The 24,533-nt window shown below is 49.5% G+C and overlaps 7 pseudogenes; all 7 read left to right on the forward strand.

Moving 5' to 3' along the window:
• Window positions 1-2,863: 2,863 nt before the first annotated feature.
• On the forward strand, window positions 2,864-3,076 carry LOC124553778 (annotated as a pseudogene).
• Window positions 3,077-6,362: 3,286 nt separating this feature from the next.
• LOC124553769 lies at window positions 6,363-6,575 on the forward strand (annotated as a pseudogene).
• A 3,275-nt stretch (window positions 6,576-9,850) lies between these two features.
• LOC124553831 lies at window positions 9,851-10,063 on the forward strand (annotated as a pseudogene).
• A 3,283-nt stretch (window positions 10,064-13,346) lies between these two features.
• LOC124553827 lies at window positions 13,347-13,559 on the forward strand (annotated as a pseudogene).
• A 3,297-nt stretch (window positions 13,560-16,856) lies between these two features.
• LOC124553888 lies at window positions 16,857-17,069 on the forward strand (annotated as a pseudogene).
• A 3,280-nt stretch (window positions 17,070-20,349) lies between these two features.
• Window positions 20,350-20,561, forward strand: LOC124553866 (annotated as a pseudogene).
• Window positions 20,562-23,832: 3,271 nt separating this feature from the next.
• LOC124554003 lies at window positions 23,833-24,045 on the forward strand (annotated as a pseudogene).
• The last annotated feature ends 488 nt before the right edge of the window (window positions 24,046-24,533 follow it).

Here is a 24,533-nt window from a genome sequence, read left to right on the forward strand (position 1 = left end):
TGGACGATGTAAGCACTCGGCTAGGTGTATCTCGCGCCAGTATAGCTCGCGCCGGCCTGGCGCTGCTGTGGGGCGGCCTCGCGGCTTCTCCACTGGCCTGGCAGCTAGCGGCGTTCAAATGGGAGTCGCAGTTTACTCCTCGACATGGAAGGTGGTACTGGGCTGTTGACGAGTGCTCTCGTATTTTGTCGTTCCCTCCGGCACTTGCTTTTGCGATGTTTTCGACGGTCGCCTGTTGCCATATCGGCCCGCACCACCGTGTGTGACCCCCACATGTGGAGCGTACATGCTGCAAGCATTTAGGCCCTGACACTGCGGTTTTTCATCTCTGGCGGTACTCCGCAAGGATACCGCCCTTCGATTGTGCCATTCCAGCACTAATTGAAGTGCTAGGTTTTCCGGCCTGTTAGGAGACCACTTCTGCAAAATGTGCGAGGAGATTTTTGCTGGTTGCGAGCTACCCGCCGATTTTGTAGCTGTACGTATTGCCCTTAATCCAAAGGTCACAGGCGACTGTCGGGCTAGAGACGTACGTCCCATCACCGTTCTTAACACTGTTTATAAGTTGGTGGCACGAAGTGTGGCTTCACGTCTTAAACAGGTAATGAATAAGGTACTTTGTCCCACTCAATCATGTGGCGTTTCGAATCGAACCACCTTCACCGCTGCTTCTATATACCGTGATGCTGTCTTACTCACCCACCGCCGACGCTCGAACCCCGGCTGCAATTGATCCCTAGATTTCGCCGGTGCCTTCGATAGGGTGTCCCATCCTTACCTGCTGGCCGTTATGTCGCGGATGGGTTTCGGGGAGCACTTCATAAGAGTCATCCGGCACTTCTTGGATTTAGCCAATTCCACAATCATTGTGAACGGCTGCAGATCACGACCAATTCCCATCAGATGATCAGTTCGACAAGGGTGTCCCTTGTCAGTGTATTTTATCGCTTTGGACCCCGTGCTGCGTGACATCGGACGGATGGTCGATGGTGTTCCTTTCCCAGGCGTCACCTTCCGCAGTGCGGCATACGCGGATGGTGTAGGTGTGTTTGTAGCAAACGCCAGGGACATCGATTCAGTTCGCCGAGTCCTCCACGTTTATGAACGAGCATCCGGTGCCATTTTAAAATCCAACAAAATGGTGCTAATCCCACTAGGACCACGATCATTGACCATCGAGCGCCCATGGTTCCGGATTGTAGGGGATCAACGTATCTTGGGTCTTGAGGTGACTGCCTGTCCGCAGCGCATGTTAACACTCACGTGCAGGCGGATTCTCACGCGCATCAGAGGACTTTGCGTGAGTCACACTGATCGACGACTCGACCTCCATCAACGAATCCAACTGATTAATACTTACATCCTATAACGGGCATGGTATGTAGCACAACTCCTTACGCTACCGAAACAAACCAGCAGAGCCATCTCACAAACAGTATATTGCCTGTTGTGGCGGCATGCACTATTCAAAGTTGATGCACAGACTTGTACACTGCCAAAGGTCGATGGTGGCCTTGGACTCATTGACTTTCCCCGCAAATGTGCGGCAATCCTGATTCACCGTATCGCCACTTTGCGTGAGATTGACCCAGGTGGGACAACAGCGGTGCTTTTCGACCGTTATCGCCCACAATCGGCGCGTGAACCAGTATGTTTGACACATATTACATTCCGGATGACGGCAGTCAAGGTCTATTACCTCAATCAAAGTTACGTCCTAACAGTGGCCACCGACAAAGCACGCACATCGAAGCGCCTTTACTAGGCGCTTCGAGAGCCAGCCCACACCACATAAATTGGAGGACAGACGACCGTCGGTCATCTGGCACCAAGCTTGGGCTAATATCAACCACCCAGCCCTCCCCACAGAAGTTTCAGCGCTATGGTATCGCGTTGTAAACAATTTAATACCCACTAATCATCGCTTGGCGGCCATCCGCCTATGGCCCTCGGCTGCTTGCGGCCGATGTGGTGACGTAGACACCAGAGAGCATCGTCTCTTATGCCCTCACGTCACAGAAGTGTGGGACCTTGCACGTGTGCTATTAGCGCTGATCGGTGGGACTACACTGGACTATGTGCCAATCGACTGGTTCCTTACCCCTGATATTCAGACCAACCCCCGAAAACGACATAACGCAGTGGTGTGGCTCTTGGGCCACACCATTTTCACGATCTATGACCTTTGCCTCACCGATGCTGTCTCTTTCATGGACTACCTTTGGAGCCAGCATCGCCAGGCGGAATGTGACCGGAAATATACCATTACTTTTGCAAGATTTCTTAAAGTTGCAATGGTTCATGGTTATCAAAAGGTGTTCCAGGCCGAGTAAGGCACCTCGTATAAGAATTGCCTGAGTGTACCCCTGGATCTTTGTCACTCGGACTTTCAAACTACTCTTGACTTAACCATACCCCAGGTTTGATATTGGCCTTCTGGGCATCACTAGAGTAGACTGTTCTATGATACTGATAATATGGAAATTGGTAACATGGAAATTGTGTGAACGTTGTATGAAAAATTATTGGAAAATTGGAAAACACATAATCTATCTTAGAGGAATATTACTTCGTTAATTCTTTGGGCTATGGGATTATCTCGCCAGTTTCGTTTGAGTGTGCTACCGTCGCTGTCTTTTTTTTTTTGCCTTCATTTCTGTCCTTATTTATTTCTTTCAATTTAGTTTTTAACATCATCACTTGCCTCACACCTGCAGAGGGAAGTGTGTTTCTGAGGAGTGTGTCGTCGCCCCCTGAGGCATAGCAGAGTATGCCTCCGCTTTTATTTTCGGTTTATGGCAATAAGTGTTGCTGCTAACAACACCCTGCTTTACGTGCTGCGCCGACACTAGAGGATGGCGGCATTTTTGGAGAGGAAAAGGTAGGGCTATAGGGGAGGTAGGAGGGAAAAAAAGTGTAGTATCTGTTCTTATCAGCTTAATATCTGATACGTCCTGCATTGCACGACCAGAATATTAAACTCATTTTTGGCTTATGACGGAGTGCTAGGGGCTTGCTCCACCTCTGTCGCGGGTTGGCTCGGCATTGCAGTACCGTCGGGATCGGCCCACCTAATATTAATTAAAACACAGCCTGAAATGGGTTAACATTCTGCAGTGATCAGATATTCCGCTGGTAGCAAAACTTGTCGTAGTTGTTGATGTGCCCAGTAGTTAGTTGCTTACACACCACGATTTCTTTTAATTAATTTAAGATTATCTTAAGAATTTTTTTTTTTTTTTTTTTTTTTTGCGGTTAGCCGGACCGCACTTGCAGCCGCATTACGCTAGGCTGGTAATTTATGGTGGCACAGGACAGTGCCTTCGGATGCCTCGTTAGCGTCTCTTATGGTCCTATCGCAGATAATTTTAATAATATTTTTTGGAGTTATAACCTTAGCTCCTCGCGAACGACGTCGTCGTCGTCGTCGTCGTCGTCGTCGCCGCCGCACGCACGCAGAATACGTGGTACACACGCACACACACATATGCAGCAGGCGGTGGACGATGTAAGCACTCGGCTAGGTGTATCTCGCGCCAGTATAGCTCGCGCCGGCCTGGCGCTGCTGTGGGGCGGCCTCGCGGCTTCTCCACTGGCCTGGCAGCTAGCGGCGTTCAAATGGGAGTCGCAGTTTACTCCTCGACATGGAAGGTGGTACTGGGCTGTTGACGAGTGCTCTCGTATTTTGTCGTTCCCTCCGGCACTTGCTTTTGCGATGTTTTCGACGGTCGCCTGTTGCCATATCGGCCCGCACCACCGTGTGTGACCCCCACATGTGGAGCGTACATGCTGCAAGCATTTAGGCCCTGACACTGCGGTTTTTCATCTCTGGCGGTACTCCGCAAGGATACCGCCCTTCGATTGTGCCATTCCAGCACTAATTGAAGTGCTAGGTTTTCCGGCCTGTTAGGAGACCACTTCTGCAAAATGTGCGAGGAGATTTTTGCTGGTTGCGAGCTACCCGCCGATTTTGTAGCTGTACGTATTGCCCTTAATCCAAAGGTCACAGGCGACTGTCGGGCTAGAGACGTACGTCCCATCACCGTTCTTAACACTGTTTATAAGTTGGTGGCACGAAGTGTGGCTTCACGTCTTAAACAGGTAATGAATAAGGTACTTTGTCCCACTCAATCATGTGGCGTTTCGAATCGAACCACCTTCACCGCTGCTTCTATATACCGTGATGCTGTCTTACTCACCCACCGCCGACGCTCGAACCCCGGCTGCAATTGATCCCTAGATTTCGCCGGTGCCTTCGATAGGGTGTCCCATCCTTACCTGCTGGCCGTTATGTCGCGGATGGGTTTCGGGGAGCACTTCATAAGAGTCATCCGGCACTTCTTGGATTTAGCCAATTCCACAATCATTGTGAACGGCTGCAGATCACGACCAATTCCCATCAGATGATCAGTTCGACAAGGGTGTCCCTTGTCAGTGTATTTTATCGCTTTGGACCCCGTGCTGCGTGACATCGGACGGATGGTCGATGGTGTTCCTTTCCCAGGCGTCACCTTCCGCAGTGCGGCATACGCGGATGGTGTAGGTGTGTTTGTAGCAAACGCCAGGGACATCGATTCAGTTCGCCGAGTCCTCCACGTTTATGAACGAGCATCCGGTGCCATTTTAAAATCCAACAAAATGGTGCTAATCCCACTAGGACCACGATCATTGACCATCGAGCGCCCATGGTTCCGGATTGTAGGGGATCAACGTATCTTGGGTCTTGAGGTGACTGCCTGTCCGCAGCGCATGTTAACACTCACGTGCAGGCGGATTCTCACGCGCATCAGAGGACTTTGCGTGAGTCACACTGATCGACGACTCGACCTCCATCAACGAATCCAACTGATTAATACTTACATCCTATAACGGGCATGGTATGTAGCACAACTCCTTACGCTACCGAAACAAACCAGCAGAGCCATCTCACAAACAGTATATTGCCTGTTGTGGCGGCATGCACTATTCAAAGTTGATGCACAGACTTGTACACTGCCAAAGGTCGATGGTGGCCTTGGACTCATTGACTTTCCCCGCAAATGTGCGGCAATCCTGATTCACCGTATCGCCACTTTGCGTGAGATTGACCCAGGTGGGACAACAGCGGTGCTTTTCGACCGTTATCGCCCACAATCGGCGCGTGAACCAGTATGTTTGACACATATTACATTCCGGATGACGGCAGTCAAGGTCTATTACCTCAATCAAAGTTACGTCCTAACAGTGGCCACCGACAAAGCACGCACATCGAAGCGCCTTTACTAGGCGCTTCGAGAGCCAGCCCACACCACATAAATTGGAGGACAGACGACCGTCGGTCATCTGGCACCAAGCTTGGGCTAATATCAACCACCCAGCCCTCCCCACAGAAGTTTCAGCGCTATGGTATCGCGTTGTAAACAATTTAATACCCACTAATCATCGCTTGGCGGCCATCCGCCTATGGCCCTCGGCTGCTTGCGGCCGATGTGGTGACGTAGACACCAGAGAGCATCGTCTCTTATGCCCTCACGTCACAGAAGTGTGGGACCTTGCACGTGTGCTATTAGCGCTGATCGGTGGGACTACACTGGACTATGTGCCAATCGACTGGTTCCTTACCCCTGATATTCAGACCAACCCCCGAAAACGACATAACGCAGTGGTGTGGCTCTTGGGCCACACCATTTTCACGATCTATGACCTTTGCCTCACCGATGCTGTCTCTTTCATGGACTACCTTTGGAGCCAGCATCGCCAGGCGGAATGTGACCGGAAATATACCATTACTTTTGCAAGATTTCTTAAAGTTGCAATGGTTCATGGTTATCAAAAGGTGTTCCAGGCCGAGTAAGGCACCTCGTATAAGAATTGCCTGAGTGTACCCCTGGACCTTTGTCACTCGGACTTTCAAACTACTCTTGACTTAACCATACCCCAGGTTTGATATTGGCCTTCTGGGCATCACTAGAGTAGACTGTTCTATGATACTGATAATATGGAAATTGGTAACATGGAAATTGTGTGAACGTTGTATGAAAAATTATTGGAAAACTGGAAAACACATAATCTATCTTAGAGGATTATTACTTCGTTAATTCTTTGGGCTATGGGATTATCTCGCCAGTTTCGTTTGAGTGTGCTACCGTCGCTGTCCTTTTTTTTTGCCTTCATTTCTGTCCTTATTTATTTCTTTCAATTCAGTTTTTAGCATCATCACTTGCCTCACACCTGCAGAGGGAAGTGTGTTTCTGAGGAGTGTGTCGTCGCCCCCTGAGGCATAGCAGAGTATGCCTCCGCTTTTATTTTCGGTTTATGGCAATAAGTGTTGCTGCTAACAACACCCTGCTTTACGTGCTGCGTCGACACTAGAGGATGGCGGCATTTTTGGAGAGGATAAGGTAGGGCTATAGGGGAGGTAGGAGGGAAAAAAAGTGTAGTATCTGTTCTTATCAGCTTAATATCTGATACGTCCTGCATTGCACGACCAGAATATTAAACTCATTTTTGGCTTATGACGGAGTGCTAGGGGCTTGCTCCACCTCTGTCGCGGGTTGGCTCGGCATTGCAGTACCGTCGGGATCGGCCCACCTAATATTAATTAAAACACAGCCTGAAATGGGTTAACATTCTGCAGTGATCAGATATTCCGCTGGTAGCAAAACTTGTCGTAGTTGTTGATGTGCCCAGTAGTTAGTTGCTTACACACCACGATTTCTTTTAATTAATTTAAGATTATCTTAAGAATTTTTTTTTTTTTTTTTTTTTTTTGCGGTTAGCCGGACCGCACTTGCAGCCGCATTACGCTAGGCTGGTAATTTGTGGTGGCACAGGACAGTGCCTTCGGATGCCTCGTTAGCGTCTCTTATGGTCCTGTCGCAGATAATTTTAATAATATTTTTTGGAGTTATAACCTTAGCTCCTCGCGAACGTCGTCGTCGTCGCCGTCGCCGCCGCACGCACGCAGAATACGTGGTACACACGCACACACACATATGCAGTAGGCGGTGGACGATGTAAGCACTCGGCTAGGTGTATCTCGCGCCAGTATAGCTCGCGCCGGCCTGGCGCTGCTGTGGGGCGGCCTCGCGGCTTCTCCACTGGCCTGGCAGCTAGCGGCGTTCAAATGGGAGTCGCAGTTTACTCCTCGACATGGAAGGTGGTACTGGGCTGTTGACGAGTGCTCTCGTATTTTGTCGTTCCCTCCGGCACTTGCTTTTGCGATGTTTTCGATGGTCGCCTGTTGCCATATCGGCCCGCACCACCGTGTGTGACCCCCACATGTGGAGCGTACATGCTGCAAGCATTTAGGCCCTGACACTGCGGTTTTTCATCTCTGGCGGTACTCCGCAAGGATACCGCCCTTCGATTGTGCCATTCCAGCACTAATTGAAGTGCTAGGTTTTCCGGCCTGTTAGGAGACCACTTCTGCAAAATGTGCGAGGAGATTTTTGCTGGTTGCGAGCTACCCGCCGATTTTGTAGCTGTACGTATTGCCCTTAATCCAAAGGTCACAGGCGACTGGCGGGCTAGAGACGTACGTCCCATCACCGTTCTTAACACTGTTTATAAGTTGGTGGCACGAAGTGTGGCTTCACGTCTTAAACAGGTAATGAATAAGGTACTTTGTCCCACTCAATCATGTGGCGTTTCGAATCGAACCACCTTCACCGCTGCTTCTATATACCGTGATGCTGTCTTACTCACCCACCGCCGACGCTCGAACCCCGGCTGCAATTGATCCCTAGATTTCGCCGGTGCCTTCGATAGGGTGTCCCATCCTTACCTGCTGGCCGTTATGTCGCGGATGGGTTTCGGGGAGCACTTCATAAGAGTCATCCGGCACTTCTTGGATGGAGCCAATTCCACAATCATTGTGAACGGCTGCAGATCACGACCAATTCCCATCAGATGATCAGTTCGACAAGGGTGTCCCTTGTCAGTGTATTTTATCGCTTTGGACCCCGTGCTGCGTGACATCGGACGGATGGTCGATGGTGTTCCTTTCCCAGGCGTCACCTTCCGCAGTGCGGCATACGCGGATGGTGTAGGTGTGTTTGTAGCAAACGCCAGGGACATCGATTCAGTTCGCCGAGTCCTCCACGTTTATGAACGAGCATCCGGTGCCATTTTAAAATCCAACAAAATGGTGCTAATCCCACTAGGACCACGATCATTGACCATCGAGCGCCCATGGTTCCGGATTGTAGGGGATCAACGTATCTTGGGTCTTGAGGTGACTGCCTGTCCGCAGCGCATGTTAACACTCACGTGCAGGCGGATTCTCACGCGCATCAGAGGACTTTGCGTGAGTCACACTGATCGACGACTCGACCTCCATCAACGAATCCAACTGATTAATACTTACATCCTATAACGGGCATGGTATGTAGCACAACTCCTTACGCTACCGAAACAAACCAGCAGAGCCATCTCACAAACAGTATATTGCCTGTTGTGGCGGCATGCACTATTCAAAGTTGATGCACAGACTTGTACACTGCCAAAGGTCGATGGTGGCCTTGGACTCATTGACTTTCCCCGCAAATGTGCGGCAATCCTGATTCACCGTATCGCCACTTTGCGTGAGATTGACCCAGGTGGGACAACAGCGGTGCTTTTCGACCGTTATCGCCCACAATCGGCGCGTGAACCAGTATGTTTGACACATATTACATTCCGGATGACGGCAGTCAAGGTCTATTACCTCAATCAAAGTTACGTCCTAACAGTGGCCACCGACAAAGCACGCACATCGAAGCGCCTTTACTAGGCGCTTCGAGAGCCAGCCCACACCACATAAATTGGAGGACAGACGACCGTCGGTCATCTGGCACCAAGCTTGGGCTAATATCAACCACCCAGCCCTCCCCACAGAAGTTTCAGCGCTATGGTATCGCGTTGTAAACAATTTAATACCCACTAATCATCGCTTGGCGGCCATCCGCCTATGGCCCTCGGCTGCTTGCGGCCGATGTGGTGACGTAGACACCAGAGAGCATCGTCTCTTATGCCCTCACGTCACAGAAGTGTGGGACCTTGCACGTGTGCTATTAACGCTGATCGGTGGGACTACACTGGACTATGTGCCAATCGACTGGTTCCTTACCCCTGATATTCAGACCAACCCCCGAAAACGACATAACGCAGTGGTGTGGCTCTTGGGCCACACCATTTTCACGATCTATGACCTTTGCCTCACCGATGCTGTCTCTTTCATGGACTACCTTTGGAGCCAGCATCGCCAGGCGGAATGTGACCGGAAATATACCATTACTTTTGCAAGATTTCTTAAAGTTGCAATGGTTCATGGTTATCAAAAGGTGTTCCAGGCCGAGTAAGGCACCTCGTATAAGAATTGCCTGAGTGTACCCCTGGATCTTTGTCACTCGGACTTTCAAACTACTCTTGACTTAACCATACCCCAGGTTTGGTATTGGCCTTCTGGGCATCACTAGAGTAGACTGTTCTATGATACTGATAATATGGAAATTGGTAACATGGAAATTGTGTGAACGTTGTATGAAAAATTATTGGAAAATTGGAAAACACATAATCTATCTTAGAGGATTATTACTTCGTTAATTCTTTGGGCTATGGGATTATCTCGCCAGTTTCGTTTGAGTGTGCTACCGTCGCTGTCTTTTTTTTTTTGCCTTCATTTCTGTCCTTATTTATTTCTTTCAATTTAGTTTTTAACATCATCACTTGCCTCACACCTGCAGAGGGGAGTGTGTTTCTGAGGAGTGTGTCGTCGCCCCCTGAGGCATAGCAGAGTATGCCTCCGCTTTTATTTTCGGTTTATGGCAATAAGTGTTGCTGCTAACAACACCCTGCTTTACGTGCTGCGTCGACACTAGAGGATGGCGGCATTTTTGGAGAGGAAAAGGTAGGGCTATAGGGGAGGTAGGAGGGAAAAAAAGTGTAGTATCTGTTCTTATCAGCTTAATATCTGATACGTCCTGCATTGCACGACCAGAATATTAAACTCATTTTTGGCTTATGACGGAGTGCTAGGGGCTTGCTCCACCTCTGTCGCGGGCTGGCTCGGCATTGCAGTACCGTCGGGATCGGCCCACCTAATATTAATTAAAACACAGCCTGAAATGGGTTAACATTCTGCAGTGATCAGATATTCCGCTGGTAGCAAAACTTGTCGTAGTTGTTGATGTGCCCAGTAGTTAGTTGCTTACACACCACGATTTCTTTTAATTAATTTAAGATTATCTTAAGAATTTTTTTTTTTTTTTTTTTTTTTTTTTTTTGCGGTTAGCCGGACCGCACTTGCAGCCGCATTACGCTAGGCTGGTAATTTATGGTGGCACAGGACAGTGCCTTCGGATGCCTCGTTAGCGTCTCTTATGGTCCTGTCGCAGATAATTTTAATAATATTTTTTGGAGTTATAACCTTAGCTCCTCGCGAACGTCGTCGTCGTCGTCGCCGTCGCCGCCGCACGCACGCAGAATACGTGGTACACACGCACACACACATATGCAGTAGGCGGTGGACGATGTAAGCACTCGGCTAGGTGTATCTCGCGCCAGTATAGCTCGCGCCGGCCTGGCGCTGCTGTGGGGCGGCCTCGCGGCTTCTCCACTGGCCTGGCAGCTAGCGGCGTTCAAATGGGAGTCGCAGTTTACTCCTCGACATGGAAGGTGGTACTGGGCTGTTGACGAGTGCTCTCGTATTTTGTCGTTCCCTCCGGCACTTGCTTTTGCGATGTTTTCGACGGTCGCCTGTTGCCATATCGGCCCGCACCACCGTGTGTGACCCCCACATGTGGAGCGTACATGCTGCAAGCATTTAGGCCCTGACACTGCGGTTTTTCATCTCTGGCGGTACTCCGCAAGGATACCGCCCTTCGATTGTGCCATTCCAGCACTATCTGAAGTGCTAGGTTTTCCGGCCTGTTAGGAGACCACTTCTGCAAAATGTGCGAGGAGATTTTTGCTGGTTGCGAGCTACCCGCCGATTTTGTAGCTGTACGTATTGCCCTTAATCCAAAGGTCACAGGCGACTGTCGGGCTAGAGACGTACGTCCCATCACCGTTCTTAACACTGTTTATAAGTTGGTGGCACGAAGTGTGGCTTCACGTCTTAAACAGGTAATGAATAAGGTACTTTGTCCCACTCAATCATGTGACGTTTCGAATCGAACCACCTTCACCGCTGCTTCTATATACCGTGATGCTGTCTTACTCACCCACCGCCGACGCTCGTACCCCGGCTGCAATTGATCCCTAGATTTCGCCGGTGCCTTCGATAGGGTGTCCCATCCTTACCTGCTGGCCGTTATGTCGCGGATGGGTTTCGGGGAGCACTTCATAAGAGTCATCCGGCACTTCTTGGATGGAGCCAATTCCACAATCATTGTGAACGGCTGCAGATCACGACCAATTCCCATCAGATGATCAGTTCGACAAGGGTGTCCCTTGTCAGTGTATTTTATCGCTTTGGACCCCGTGCTGCGTGACATCGGACGGATGGTCGATGGTGTTCCTTTCCCAGGCGTCACCTTCCGCAGTGCGGCATACGCGGATGGTGTAGGTGTGTTTGTAGCAAACGCCAGGGACATCGATTCAGTTCGCCGAGTCCTCCACGTTTATGAACGAGCATCCGGTGCCATTTTAAAATCCAACAAAATGGTGCTAATCCCACTAGGACCACGATCATTGACCATCGAGCGCCCATGGTTCCGGATTGTAGGGGATCAACGTATCTTGGGTCTTGAGGTGACTGCCTGTCCGCAGCGCATGTTAACACTCACGTGCAGGCGGATTCTCACGCGCATCAGAGGACTTTGCGTGAGTCACACTGATCGACGACTCGACCTCCATCAACGAATCCAACTGATTAATACTTACATCCTATAACGGGCATGGTATGTAGCACAACTCCTTACGCTACCGAAACAAACCAGCAGAGCCATCTCACAAACAGTATATTGCCTGTTGTGGCGGCATGCACTATTCAAAGTTGATGCACAGACTTGTACACTGCCAAAGGTCGATGGTGGCCTTGGACTCATTGACTTTCCCCGCAAATGTGCGGCAATCCTGATTCACCGTATCGCCACTTTGCGTGAGATTGACCCAGGTGGGACAACAGCGGTGCTTTTCGACCGTTATCGCCCACAATCGGCGCGTGAACCAGTATGTTTGACACATATTACATTCCGGATGACGGCAGTCAAGGTCTATTACCTCAATCAAAGTTACGTCCTAACAGTGGCCACCGACAAAGCACGCACATCGAAGCGCCTTTACTAGGCGCTTCGAGAGCCAGCCCACACCACATAAATTGGAGGACAGACGACCGTCGGTCATCTGGCACCAAGCTTGGGCTAATATCAACCACACAGCCCTCCCCACAGAAGTTTCAGCGCTATGGTATCGCGTTGTAAACAATTTAATACCCACTAATCATCGCTTGGCGGCCATCCGCCTATGGCCCTCGGCTGCTTGCGGCCGATGTGGTGACGTAGACACCAGAGAGCATCGTCTCTTATGCCCTCACGTCACAGAAGTGTGGGACCTTGCACGTGTGCTATTAGCGCTGATCGGTGGGACTACACTGGACTATGTGCCAATCGACTGGTTCCTTACCCCTGATATTCAGACCAACCCCCGAAAACGACATAACGCAGTGGTGTGGCTCTTGGGCCACACCATTTTCACGATCTATGACCTTTGCCTCACCGATGCTGTCTCTTTCATGGACTACCTTTGGAGCCAGCATCGCCAGGCGGAATGTGACCGGAAATATACCATTACTTTTGCAAGATTTCTTAAAGTTGCAATGGTTCATGGTTATCAAAAGGTGTTCCAGGCCGAGTAAGGCACCTCGTATAAGAATTGCCTGAGTGTAGCCCTGGATCTTTGTCACTCGGACTTTCAAACTACTCTTGACTTAACCATACCCCAGGTTTGATATTGGCCTTCTGGGCATCACTAGAGTAGACTGTTCTATGATACTGATAATATGGAAATTGGTAACATGGAAATTGTGTGAACGTTGTATGAAAAATTATTGGAAAATTGGAAAACACATAATCTATCTTAGAGGATTATTACTTCGTTAATTCTTTGGGCTATGGGATTATCTCGCCAGTTTCGTTTGAGTGTGCTACCGTCGCTGTCCTTTTTTTTTGCCTTCATTTCTGTCCTTATTTATTTCTTTCAATTTAGTTTTTAACATCATCACTTGCCTCACACCTGCAGAGGGAAGTGTGTTTCTGAGGAGTGTGTCGTCGCCCCCTGAGGCATAGCAGAGTATGCCTCCGCTTTTATTTTCGGTTTATGGCAATAAGTGTTGCTGCTAACAACACCCTGCTTTACGTGCTGCGTCGACACTAGAGGATGGCGGCATTTTTGGAGAGGAAAAGGTAGGGCTATAGGGGAGGTAGGAGGGAAAAAAAGTGTAGTATCTGTTCTTATCAGCTTAATATCTGATACGTCCTGCATTGCACGACCAGAATATTAAACTCATTTTTGGCTTAGGACGGAGTGCTAGGGGCTTGCTCCACCTCTGTCGCGGGTTGGCTCGGCATTGCAGTACCGTCGGGATCGGCCCACCTAATATTAATTAAAACACAGCCTGAAATGGGTTAACATTCTGCAGTGATCAGATATTCCGCTGGTAGCAAAACTTGTCGTAGTTGTTGATGTGCCCAGTAGTTAGTTGCTTACACACCACGATTTCTTTTAATTAATTTAAGATTATCTGAAGAATTTTTTTTTTTTTTTTTTTTTTTTTTTTTTTTTTTTTTTTTTTTTGCGGTTAGCCGGACCGCACTTGCAGCCGCATTACGCTAGGCTGGTAATTTGTGGTGGCACAGGACAGTGCCTTCGGATGCCTCGTTAGCGTCTCTTATGGTCCTGTCGCAGATAATTTTAATAATATTTTTTGGAGTTATAACCTTAGCTCCTCGCGAACGTCGTCGTCGTCGCCGTCGCCGCCGCACGCACGCAGAATACGTGGTACACACGCACACACACATATGCAGTAGGCGGTGGACGATGTAAGCACTCGGCTAGGTGTATCTCGCGCCAGTATAGCTCGCGCCGGCCTGGCGCTGCTGTGGGGCGGCCTCGCGGCTTCTCCACTGGCCTGGCAGCTAGCGGCGTTCAAATGGGAGTCGCAGTTTACTCCTCGACATGGAAGGTGGTACTGGGCTGTTGACGAGTGCTCTCGTATTTTGTCGTTCCCTCCGGCACTTGCTTTTGCGATGTTTTCGACGGTCGCCTGTTGCCATATCGGCCCGCACCACCGTGTGTGACCCCCACATGTGGAGCGTACATGCTGCAAGCATTTAGGCCCTGACACTGCGGTTTTTCATCTCTGGCGGTACTCCGCAAGGATACCGCCCTTCGATTGTGCCATTCCAGCACTAATTGAAGTGCTAGGTTTTCCGGCCTGTTAGGAGACCACTTCTGCAAAATGTGCGAGGAGATTTTTGCTGGTTGCGAGCTACCCGCCGATTTTGTAGCTGTACGTATTGCCCTTAATCCAAAGGTCACAGGCGACTGGCGGGCTAGAGACGTACGTCCCATCACCGTTCTTAACACTGTTTATAAGTTGGTGGCACGAAGTGTGGCTTCACGTCTTAAACAGGTAATGAATAAGGTACTTTGTCCCACTCAATCATGTGGCGTTTCGAATCGAACCACCTTCACCGCTGCTTCTATATACCGTGATGCTGTCTTACTCACCCACCGCCGACGCTCGAACCCCGGCTGCAATTGATCCCTAGATTTCGCCGGTGCCTTCGATAGGGTGTCCCATCCTTACCTGCTGGCCGTTATGTCGCGGATGGGTTTCGGGGAGCACTTCATAAGAGTCATCCGGCACTTCTTGGATGGAGCCAATTCCACAATCATTGTGAACGGCTGCAGATCACGACCAATTCCCATCAGATGATCAGTTCGACAAGGGTGTCCCTTGTCAGTGTATTTTATCGCTTTGGACCCCGTGCTGCGTGACATCGGACGGATGGTCGATGGTGTTCCTTTCCCAGGCGTCACCTTCCGCAGTGCGGCATACGCGGATGGTGTAGGTGTGTTTGTAGCAAACGCCAGGGACATCGATTCAGTTCGCCGAGTCCTCCACGTTTATGAACGAGCATCCGGTGCCATTTTAAAATCCAACAAAATGGTGCTAATCCCACTAGGACCACGATCATTGACCATCGAGCGCCCATGGTTCCGGATTGTAGGGGATCAACGTATCTTGGGTCTTGAGGTGACTGCCTGTCCGCAGCGCATGTTAACACTCACGTGCAGGCGGATTCTCACGCGCATCAGAGGACTTTGCGTGAGTCACACTGATCGACGACTCGACCTCCATCAACGAATCCAACTGATTAATACTTACATCCTATAACGGGCATGGTATGTAGCACAACTCCTTACGCTACCGAAACAAACCAGCAGAGCCATCTCACAAACAGTATATTGCCTGTTGTGGCGGCATGCACTATTCAAAGTTGATGCACAGACTTGTACACTGCCAAAGGTCGATGGTGGCCTTGGACTCATTGACTTTCCCCGCAAATGTGCGGCAATCCTGATTCACCGTATCGCCACTTTGCGTGAGATTGACCCAGGTGGGACAACAGCGGTGCTTTTCGACCGTTATCGCCCACAATCGGCGCGTGAACCAGTATGTTTGACACATATTACATTCCGGATGACGGCAGTCAAGGTCTATTACCTCAATCAAAGTTACGTCCTAACAGTGGCCACCGACAAAGCACGCACATCGAAGCGCCTTTACTAGGCGCTTCGAGAGCCAGCCCACACCACATAAATTGGAGGACAGACGACCGTCGGTCATCTGGCACCAAGCTTGGGCTAATATCAACCACACAGCCCTCCCCACAGAAGTTTCAGCGCTATGGTATCGCGTTGTAAACAATTTAATACCCACTAATCATCGCTTGGCGGCCATCCGCCTATGGCCCTCGGCTGCTTGCGGCCGATGTGGTGACGTAGACACCAGAGAGCATCGTCTCTTATGCCCTCACGTCACAGAAGTGTGGGACCTTGCACGTGTGCTATTAACGCTGATCGGTGGGACTACACTGGACTATGTGCCAATCGACTGGTTCCTTACCCCTGATATTCAGACCAACCCCCGAAAACGACATAACGCAGTGGTGTGGCTCTTGGGCCACACCATTTTCACGATCTATGACCTTTGCCTCACCGATGCTGTCTCTTTCATGGACTACCTTTGGAGCCAGCATCGCCAGGCGGAATGTGACCGGAAATATACCATTACTTTTGCAAGATTTCTTAAAGTTGCAATGGTTCATGGTTATCAAAAGGTGTTCCAGGCCGAGTAAGGCACCTCGTATAAGAATTGCCTGAGTGTACCCCTGGATCTTTGTCACTCGGACTTTCAAACTACTCTTGACTTAACCATACCCCAGGTTTGGTATTGGCCTTCTGGGCATCACTAGAGTAGACTGTTCTATGATACTGATAATATGGAAATTGGTAACATGGAAATTGTGTGAACGTTGTATGAAAAATTATTGGAAAATTGGAAAACACATAATCTATCTTAGAGGATTATTACTTCGTTAATTCTTTGGGCTATGGGATTATCTCGCCAGTTTCGTTTGAGTGTGCTACCGTCGCTGTCTTTTTTTTTTTTGCCTTCATTTCTGTCCTTATTTATTTCTTTCAATTTAGTTTTTAACATCATCACTTGCCTCACACCTGCAGAGGGAAGTGTGTTTCTGAGGAGTGTGTCGTCGCCCCCTGAGGCATAGCAGAGTATGCCTCCGCTTTTATTTTCGGTTTATGGCAATAAGTGTTGCTGCTAACAACACCCTGCTTTACGTGCTGCGTCGACACTAGAGGATGGCGGCATTTTTGGAGAGGAAAAGGTAGGGCTATAGGGGAGGTAGGAGGGAAAAAAAGTGTAGTATCTGTTCTTATCAGCTTAATATCTGATACGTCCTGCATTGCACGACCAGAATATTAAACTCATTTTTGGCTTATGACGGAGTGCTAGGGGCTTGCTCCACCTCTGTCGCGGGCTGGCTCGGCATCGCAGTACCGTCGGGATCGGCCCACCTAATATTAATTAAAACACAGCCTGAAATGGGTTAACATTCTGCAGTGATCAGATATTCCGCTGGTAGCAAAACTTGTCGTAGTTGTTGATGTGCCCAGTAGTTAGTTGCTTACACACCACGATTTCTTTTAATTAATTTAAGATTATCTTAAGAATTTTTTTTTTTTTTTTTTTTTTTTTTTTTTGCGGTTAGCCGGACCGCACTTGCAGCCGCATTACGCTAGGCTGGTAATTTGTGGTGGCACAGGACAGTGCCTTCGGATGCCTCGTTAGCGTCTCTTATGGTCCTGTCGCAGATAATTTTAATAATATTTTTTGGAGTTATAACCTTAGCTCCTCGCGAACGTCGTCGTCGTCGCCGTCGCCGCCGCACGCACGCAGAATACGTGGTACACACGCACACACACATATGCAGTAGGCGGTGGACGATGTAAGCACTCGGCTAGGTGTATCTCGCGCCAGTATAGCTCGCGCCGGCCTGGCGCTGCTGTGGGGCGGCCTCGCGGCTTCTCCACTGGCCTGGCAGCTAGCGGCGTTCAAATGGGAGTCGCAGTTTACTCCTCGACATGGAAGGTGGTACTGGGCTGTTGACGAGTGCTCTCGTATTTTGTCGTTCCCTCCGGCACTTGCTTTTGCGATGTTTTCGACGGTCGCCTGTTGCCATATCGGCCCGCACCACCGTGTGTGACCCCCACATGTGGAGCGTACATGCTGCAAGCATTTAGGCCCTGACACTGCGGTTTTTCATCTCTGGCGGTACTCCGCAAGGATACCGCCCTTCGATTGTGCCATTCCAGCACTAATTGAAGTGCTAGGTTTTCCGGCCTGTTAGGAGACCACTTCTGCAAAATGTGCGAGGAGATTTTTGCTGGTTGCGAGCTACCCGCCGATTTTGTAGCTGTACGTATTGCCCTTAATCCAAAGGTCACAGGCGACTGGCGGGCTAGAGACGTACGTCCCATCACCGTTCTTAACACTGTTTATAAGTTGGTGGCACGAAGTGTGGCTTCACGTCTTAAACAGGTAATGAATAAGGTACTTTGTCCCACTCAATCATGTGGCGTTTCGAATCGAACCACCTTCACCGCTGCTTCTATATACCGTGATGCTGTCTTACTCACCCACCGCCGACGCTCGAACCCCGGCTGCAATTGATCCCTAGATTTCGCCGGTGCCTTCGATAGGGTGTCCCATCCTTACCTGCTGGCCGTTATGTCGCGGATGGGTTTCGGGGAGCACTTCATAAGAGTCATCCGGCACTTCTTGGATGGAGCCAATTCCACAATCATTGTGAACGGCTGCAGATCACGACCAATTCCCATCAGATGATCAGTTCGACAAGGGTGTCCCTTGTCAGTGTATTTTATCGCTTTGGACCCCGTGCTGCGTGACATCGGACGGATGGTCGATGGTGTTCCTTTCCCAGGCGTCACCTTCCGCAGTGCGGCATACGCGGATGGTGTAGGTGTGTTTGTAGCAAACGCCAGGGACATCGATTCAGTTCGCCGAGTCCTCCACGTTTATGAACGAGCATCCGGTGCCATTTTAAAATCCAACAAAATGGTGCTAATCCCACTAGGACCACGATCATTGACCATCGAGCGCCCATGGTTCCGGATTGTAGGGGATCAACGTATCTTGGGTCTTGAGGTGACTGCCTGTCCGCAGCGCATGTTAACACTCACGTGCAGGCGGATTCTCACGCGCATCAGAGGACTTTGCGTGAGTCACACTGATCGACGACTCGACCTCCATCAACGAATCCAACTGATTAATACTTACATCCTATAACGGGCATGGTATGTAGCACAACTCCTTACGCTACCGAAACAAACCAGCAGAGCCATCTCACAAACAGTATATTGCCTGTTGTGGCGGCATGCACTATTCAAAGTTGATGCACAGACTTGTACACTGCCAAAGGTCGATGGTGGCCTTGGACTCATTGACTTTCCCCGCAAATGTGCGGCAATCCTGATTCACCGTATCGCCACTTTGCGTGAGATTGACCCAGGTGGGACAACAGCGGTGCTTTTCGACCGTTATCGCCCACAATCGGCGCGTGAACCAGTATGTTTGACACATATTACATTCCGGATGACGGCAGTCAAGGTCTATTACCTCAATCAAAGTTACGTCCTAACAGTGGCCACCGACAAAGCACGCACATCGAAGCGCCTTTACTAGGCGCTTCGAGAGCCAGCCCACACCACATAAATTGGAGGACAGACGACCGTCGGTCATCTGGCACCAAGCTTGGGCTAATATCAACCACCCAGCCCTCCCCACAGAAGTTTCAGCGCTATGGTATCGCGTTGTAAACAATTTAATACCCACTAATCATCGCTTGGCGGCCATCCGCCTATGGCCCTCGGCTGCTTGCGGCCGATGTGGTGACGTAGACACCAGAGAGCATCGTCTCTTATGCCCTCACGTCACAGAAGTGTGGGACCTTGCACGTGTGCTATTAACGCTGATCGGTGGGACTACACTGGACTATGTGCCAATCGACTGGTTCCTTACCCCTGATATTCAGACCAACCCCCGAAAACGACATAACGCAGTGGTGTGGCTCTTGGGCCACACCATTTTCACGATCTATGACCTTTGCCTCACCGATGCTGTCTCTTTCATGGACTACCTTTGGAGCCAGCATCGCCAGGCGGAATGTGACCGGAAATATACCATTACTTTTGCAAGATTTCTTAAAGTTGCAATGGTTCATGGTTATCAAAAGGTGTTCCAGGCCGAGTAAGGCACCTCGTATAAGAATTGCCTGAGTGTACCCCTGGATCTTTGTCACTCGGACTTTCAAACTACTCTTGACTTAACCATACCCCAGGTTTGATATTGGCCTTCTGGGCATCACTAGAGTAGACTGTTCTATGATACTGATAATATGGAAATTGGTAACATGGAAATTGTGTGAACGTTGTATGAAAAATTATTGGAAAATTGGAAAACACATAATCTATCTTAGAGGATTATTACTTCGTTAATTCTTTGGGCTATGGGATTATCTCGCCAGTTTCGTTTGAGTGTGCTACCGTCGCTGTCTTTTTTTTTTGCCTTCATTTCTGTCCTTATTTATTTCTTTCAATTTAGTTTTTAACATCAGCACTTGCCTCACACCTGCAGAGGGAAGTGTGTTTCTGAGGAGTGTGTCGTCGCCCCCTGAGGCATAGAAGAGTATGCCTCCGCTTTTATTTTCGGTTTATGGCAATAAGTGTTGCTGCTAACAACACCCTGCTTTACGTGCTGCGTCGACACTAGAGGATGGCGGCATTTTTGGAGAGGAAAAGGTAGGGCTATAGGGGAGGTAGGAGGGAAAAAAGTGTAGTATCTGTTCTTATCAGCTTAATATCTGATACGTCCTGCATTGCACGACCAGAATATTAAACTCATTTTTGGCTTATGACGGAGTGCTAGGGGCTTGCTCCACCTCTGTCGCGGGTTGGCTCGGCATTGCAGTACCGTCGGGATCGGCCCACCTAATATTAATTAAAACACAGCCTGAAATGGGTTAACATTCTGCAGTGATCAGATATTCCGCTGGTAGCAAAACTTGTCGTAGTTGTTGATGTGCCCAGTAGTTAGTTGCTTACACACCACGATTTCTTTTAATTAATTTAAGATTATCTTAAGAATTTTTTTTTTTTTTGCGGTTAGCCGGACCGCACTTGCAGCCGCATTACGCTAGGCTGGTAATTTATGGTGGCACAGGACAGTGCCTTCGGATGCCTCGTTAGCGTCTCTTATGGTCCTGTCGCAGATAATTTTAATAATATTTTTTGGAGTTATAACCTTAGCTCCTCGCGAACGTCGTCGTCGTCGTCGTCGCCGTCGCCGCCGCACGCACGCAGAATACGTGGTACACACGCACACACACATATGCAGTAGGCGGTGGACGATGTAAGCACTCGGCTAGGTGTATCTCGCGCCAGTATAGCTCGCGCCGGCCTGGCGCTGCTGTGGGGCGGCCTCGCGGCTTCTCCACTGGCCTGGCAGCTAGCGGCGTTCAAATGGGAGTCGCAGTTTACTCCTCGACATGGAGGGTGGTACTGGGCTGTTGACGAGTGCTCTCGTATTTTGTCGTTCCCTCCGGCACTTGCTTTTGCGATGTTTCCGACGGTCGCCTGTTGCCATATCGGCCCGCACCACCGTGTGTGACCCCCACATGTGGAGCGTACATGCTGCAACCATTTAGGCCCTGACACTGCGGTTTTTCATCTCTGGCGGTACTCCGCAAGGATACCGCCCTTCGATTGTGCCATTCCAGCACTAATTGAAGTGCTAGGTTTTCCGGCCTGTTAGGAGACCACTTCTGCAAAATGTGCGAGGAGATTTTTGCTGGTTGCGAGCTACCCGCCGATTTTATAGCTGTACGTATTGCCCTTAATCCAAAGGTCACAGGCGACTGTCGGGCTAGAGACATACGTCCCATCACCGTTCTTAACACTGTTTATAAGTTGGTGGCACGAAGTGTGGCTTCACGTCTTAAACAGGTAATGAATAAGGTACTTTGTCCCACTCAATCATGTGGCGTTTCGAATCGAACCACCTTCACCGCTGCTTCTATATACCGTGATGCTGTCTTACTCACCCACCGCCGACGCTCGAACCCCGGCTGCAATTGATCCCTAGATTTCGCCGGTGCCTTCGATAGGGTGTCCCATCCTTACCTGCTGGCCGTTATCTCGCGGATGGGTTTCGGGGAGCACTTCATAAGAGTCATCCGGCACTTCTTGGATGGAGCAAATTCCACAATCATTGTGAACGGCTGCAGATCACGACCAATTCCCATGAGATGATCAGTTCGACAAGGGTGTCCCTTGTAAGTGTATTTTATCGCTTTGGACCCCGTGCTGCGTGACATCGGACGGATGGTCGATGGTGTTCCTTTCCCAGGCGTCACCTTCCGCAGTGCGGCATACGCGGATGGTGTAGGTGTGTTTGTAGCAAACGCCAGGGTCATCGATTCAGTTCGCCGAATCCTCCACGTTTATGAACGAGCATCCGGTGCCATTTTAAAATCCAACAAAATGGTGCTAATCCCACTAGGACCACGATCATTGACCATCGAGCGCCCATGGTTCCGGATTGTAGGGGATCAACGTATCTTGGGTCTTGAGGTGACTGCCTGTCCGCAGCGCATGTTAACACTCACGTGCAGGCGGATTCTCACGCGCATCAGAGGACTTTGCGTGAGTCACACTGATCGACGACTCGACCTCCATCAACGAATCCAACTGATTAATACTTACATCCTATAACGGGCATGGTATGTAGCACAACTCCTTACGCTACCGAAACAAACCAGCAGAGCCATCTCACAAACAGTATATTGCCTGTTGTGGCGGCATGCACTATTCAAAGTTGATGCACAGACTTGTACACTGCCAAAGGTCGATGGTGGCGTTGGACTCATTGACTTTCCCCGCAAATGTGCGGCAATCCTGATTCACCGTATCGCCACTTTGCGTGAGATTGACCCAGGTGGGACAACAGCGGTGCTTTTCGACCGTTATCGCCCACAATCGGCGCGTGAACCAGTATGTTTGACACATATTACATTCCGGATGACGGCAGTCAAGGTCTATTACCTCAATCAAAGTTACGTCCTAACAGTGGCCACCGACAAGGCACGCACATCGAAGCGCCTTTACTAGGCGCTTCGAGAGCCAGCCCACACCACATAAATTGGAGGACAGACGACCGTCGGTCATCTGGCACCAAGCTTGGGCTAATATCAACCACCCAGCCCTCCGCACAGAAATTTCAGCGCTATGGTATCGCGTTGTAAACAATTTAATACCCACTAATCATCGCTTGGCGGCCATCCGCCTATGGCCCTCGGCTGCTTGCGGCCGATGTGGTGACGTGGACACCAGAGAGCATCGTCTCTTATGCCCTCACGTCACAGAAGTGTGGGACCTTGCACGTGTGCTATTAGCGCTGATCGGTGGGACTACACTGGACTATGTGCCAATCGACTGGTTCCTTACCCCTGGTATTCAGACCAACCCCCGAAAAAGACATAACGCAGTGGTGTGGCTCTTGGGCCACACCATTTTCACGATCTATGACCTTTGCCTCACCGATGCTGTCTCTTTCATGGACTACCTTTGGAGCCAGCATCGCCAGGCGGAATGTGACCGGAAATATACCATTACTTTTGCAAGATTTCTTAAAGTTGCAATGGTTCATGGTTATCAAAAGGTGTTCCAGGCTGAGTAAGGCACCTCGTATAAGAATTGCCTGAGTGTACCCCTGGATCTTTGTCACTCGGACTTTCAAACTACTCTTGACTTAACCATACCCCAGGTTTGATATTGGCCTTCTGGGCATCACTAGAGTAGACTGTTCTATGATACTGATAATATGGAAATTGGTAACATGGAAATTGTGTGAACGTTGTATGAAAAATTATTGGAAAATTGGAAAACACATAATCTATCTTAGAGGATTATTACTTCGTTAATTCTATGGGCTATGGGATTATCTCGCCAGTTTCGTTTGAGTGTGCTACCGTTGCTGTTTTTTTTTTTTTGCCTTCATTTCTGTCTTTATTTATTTCTTTCTATTTAGTTTTTAACACCATCACTTGCCTCACACCTGCAGAGGGAAGTGTGTTTCTGAGGAGTGTGTCGTCGCCCCCTGAGGCATAGCAGAGTATGCCTCCGCTTTTATTTTCGGTTTATGGCAATAAGTCTTGCTGCTAACAACACCCTGCTTTACGTGCTGCGTCGACACTAGAGGATGGCGGCATTTTTGGAGAGGAAAAGGTAGGGCTATAGGGGAGGTAGGAGGGAAAAAAAGTGTAGTATTTGTTCTTATTAGCTTAATATCTGATACGTCCTGCATTGCACGACCAGAATATTAAACTCATTTTTGGCTTATGACGGAGTGCTAGGGGCTTGCTCCACCTCTGTCGCGGGTTGGCTCGGCATTGCAGTACCGTCGGGATCGGCCCACCTAAAATTAATTAAAACACAGCCTGAAATGGGTTAACATTCTGCAGTGATCAGATATTCCGCTGGTAGCAAAACTTGTCGTAGTTGTTGATGTGCCCAGTAGTTAGTTGCTTACACACCACGATTTCTTTTAATTAATTTAAGATTATCTAAAGAATTTTTTTTTTTTTTTTTTTTTTTTTTTTTTTTTTTTTTTTTTTTTTTTTTTTTGCGGCTAGCCGGACGCACTTGCAGCCGCATTACGCTAGGCTGGTAATTTATGGTGGCACAGGACAGTGCCTTCGGATGCCTCGTTAGCGTCTCTTATGGTCGCCGCCGCACGCACGCAGAATACGTGGTACACACGCACACACACATATGCAGTAGGCGGTGGACGATGTAAGCACTCGGCTAGGTGTATCTCGCGCCAGTATAGCTCGCGCCGGCCTGGCGCTGCTGTGGGGCGGCCTCGCGGCTTCTCCACTGGCCTGGCAGCTAGCGGCGTTCAAATGGGA

This window comes from Schistocerca americana, chromosome 1, assembly GCF_021461395.2.
Source record: "Schistocerca americana isolate TAMUIC-IGC-003095 chromosome 1, iqSchAmer2.1, whole genome shotgun sequence".
NCBI lineage: Eukaryota > Metazoa > Arthropoda > Insecta > Orthoptera > Acrididae > Schistocerca > Schistocerca americana.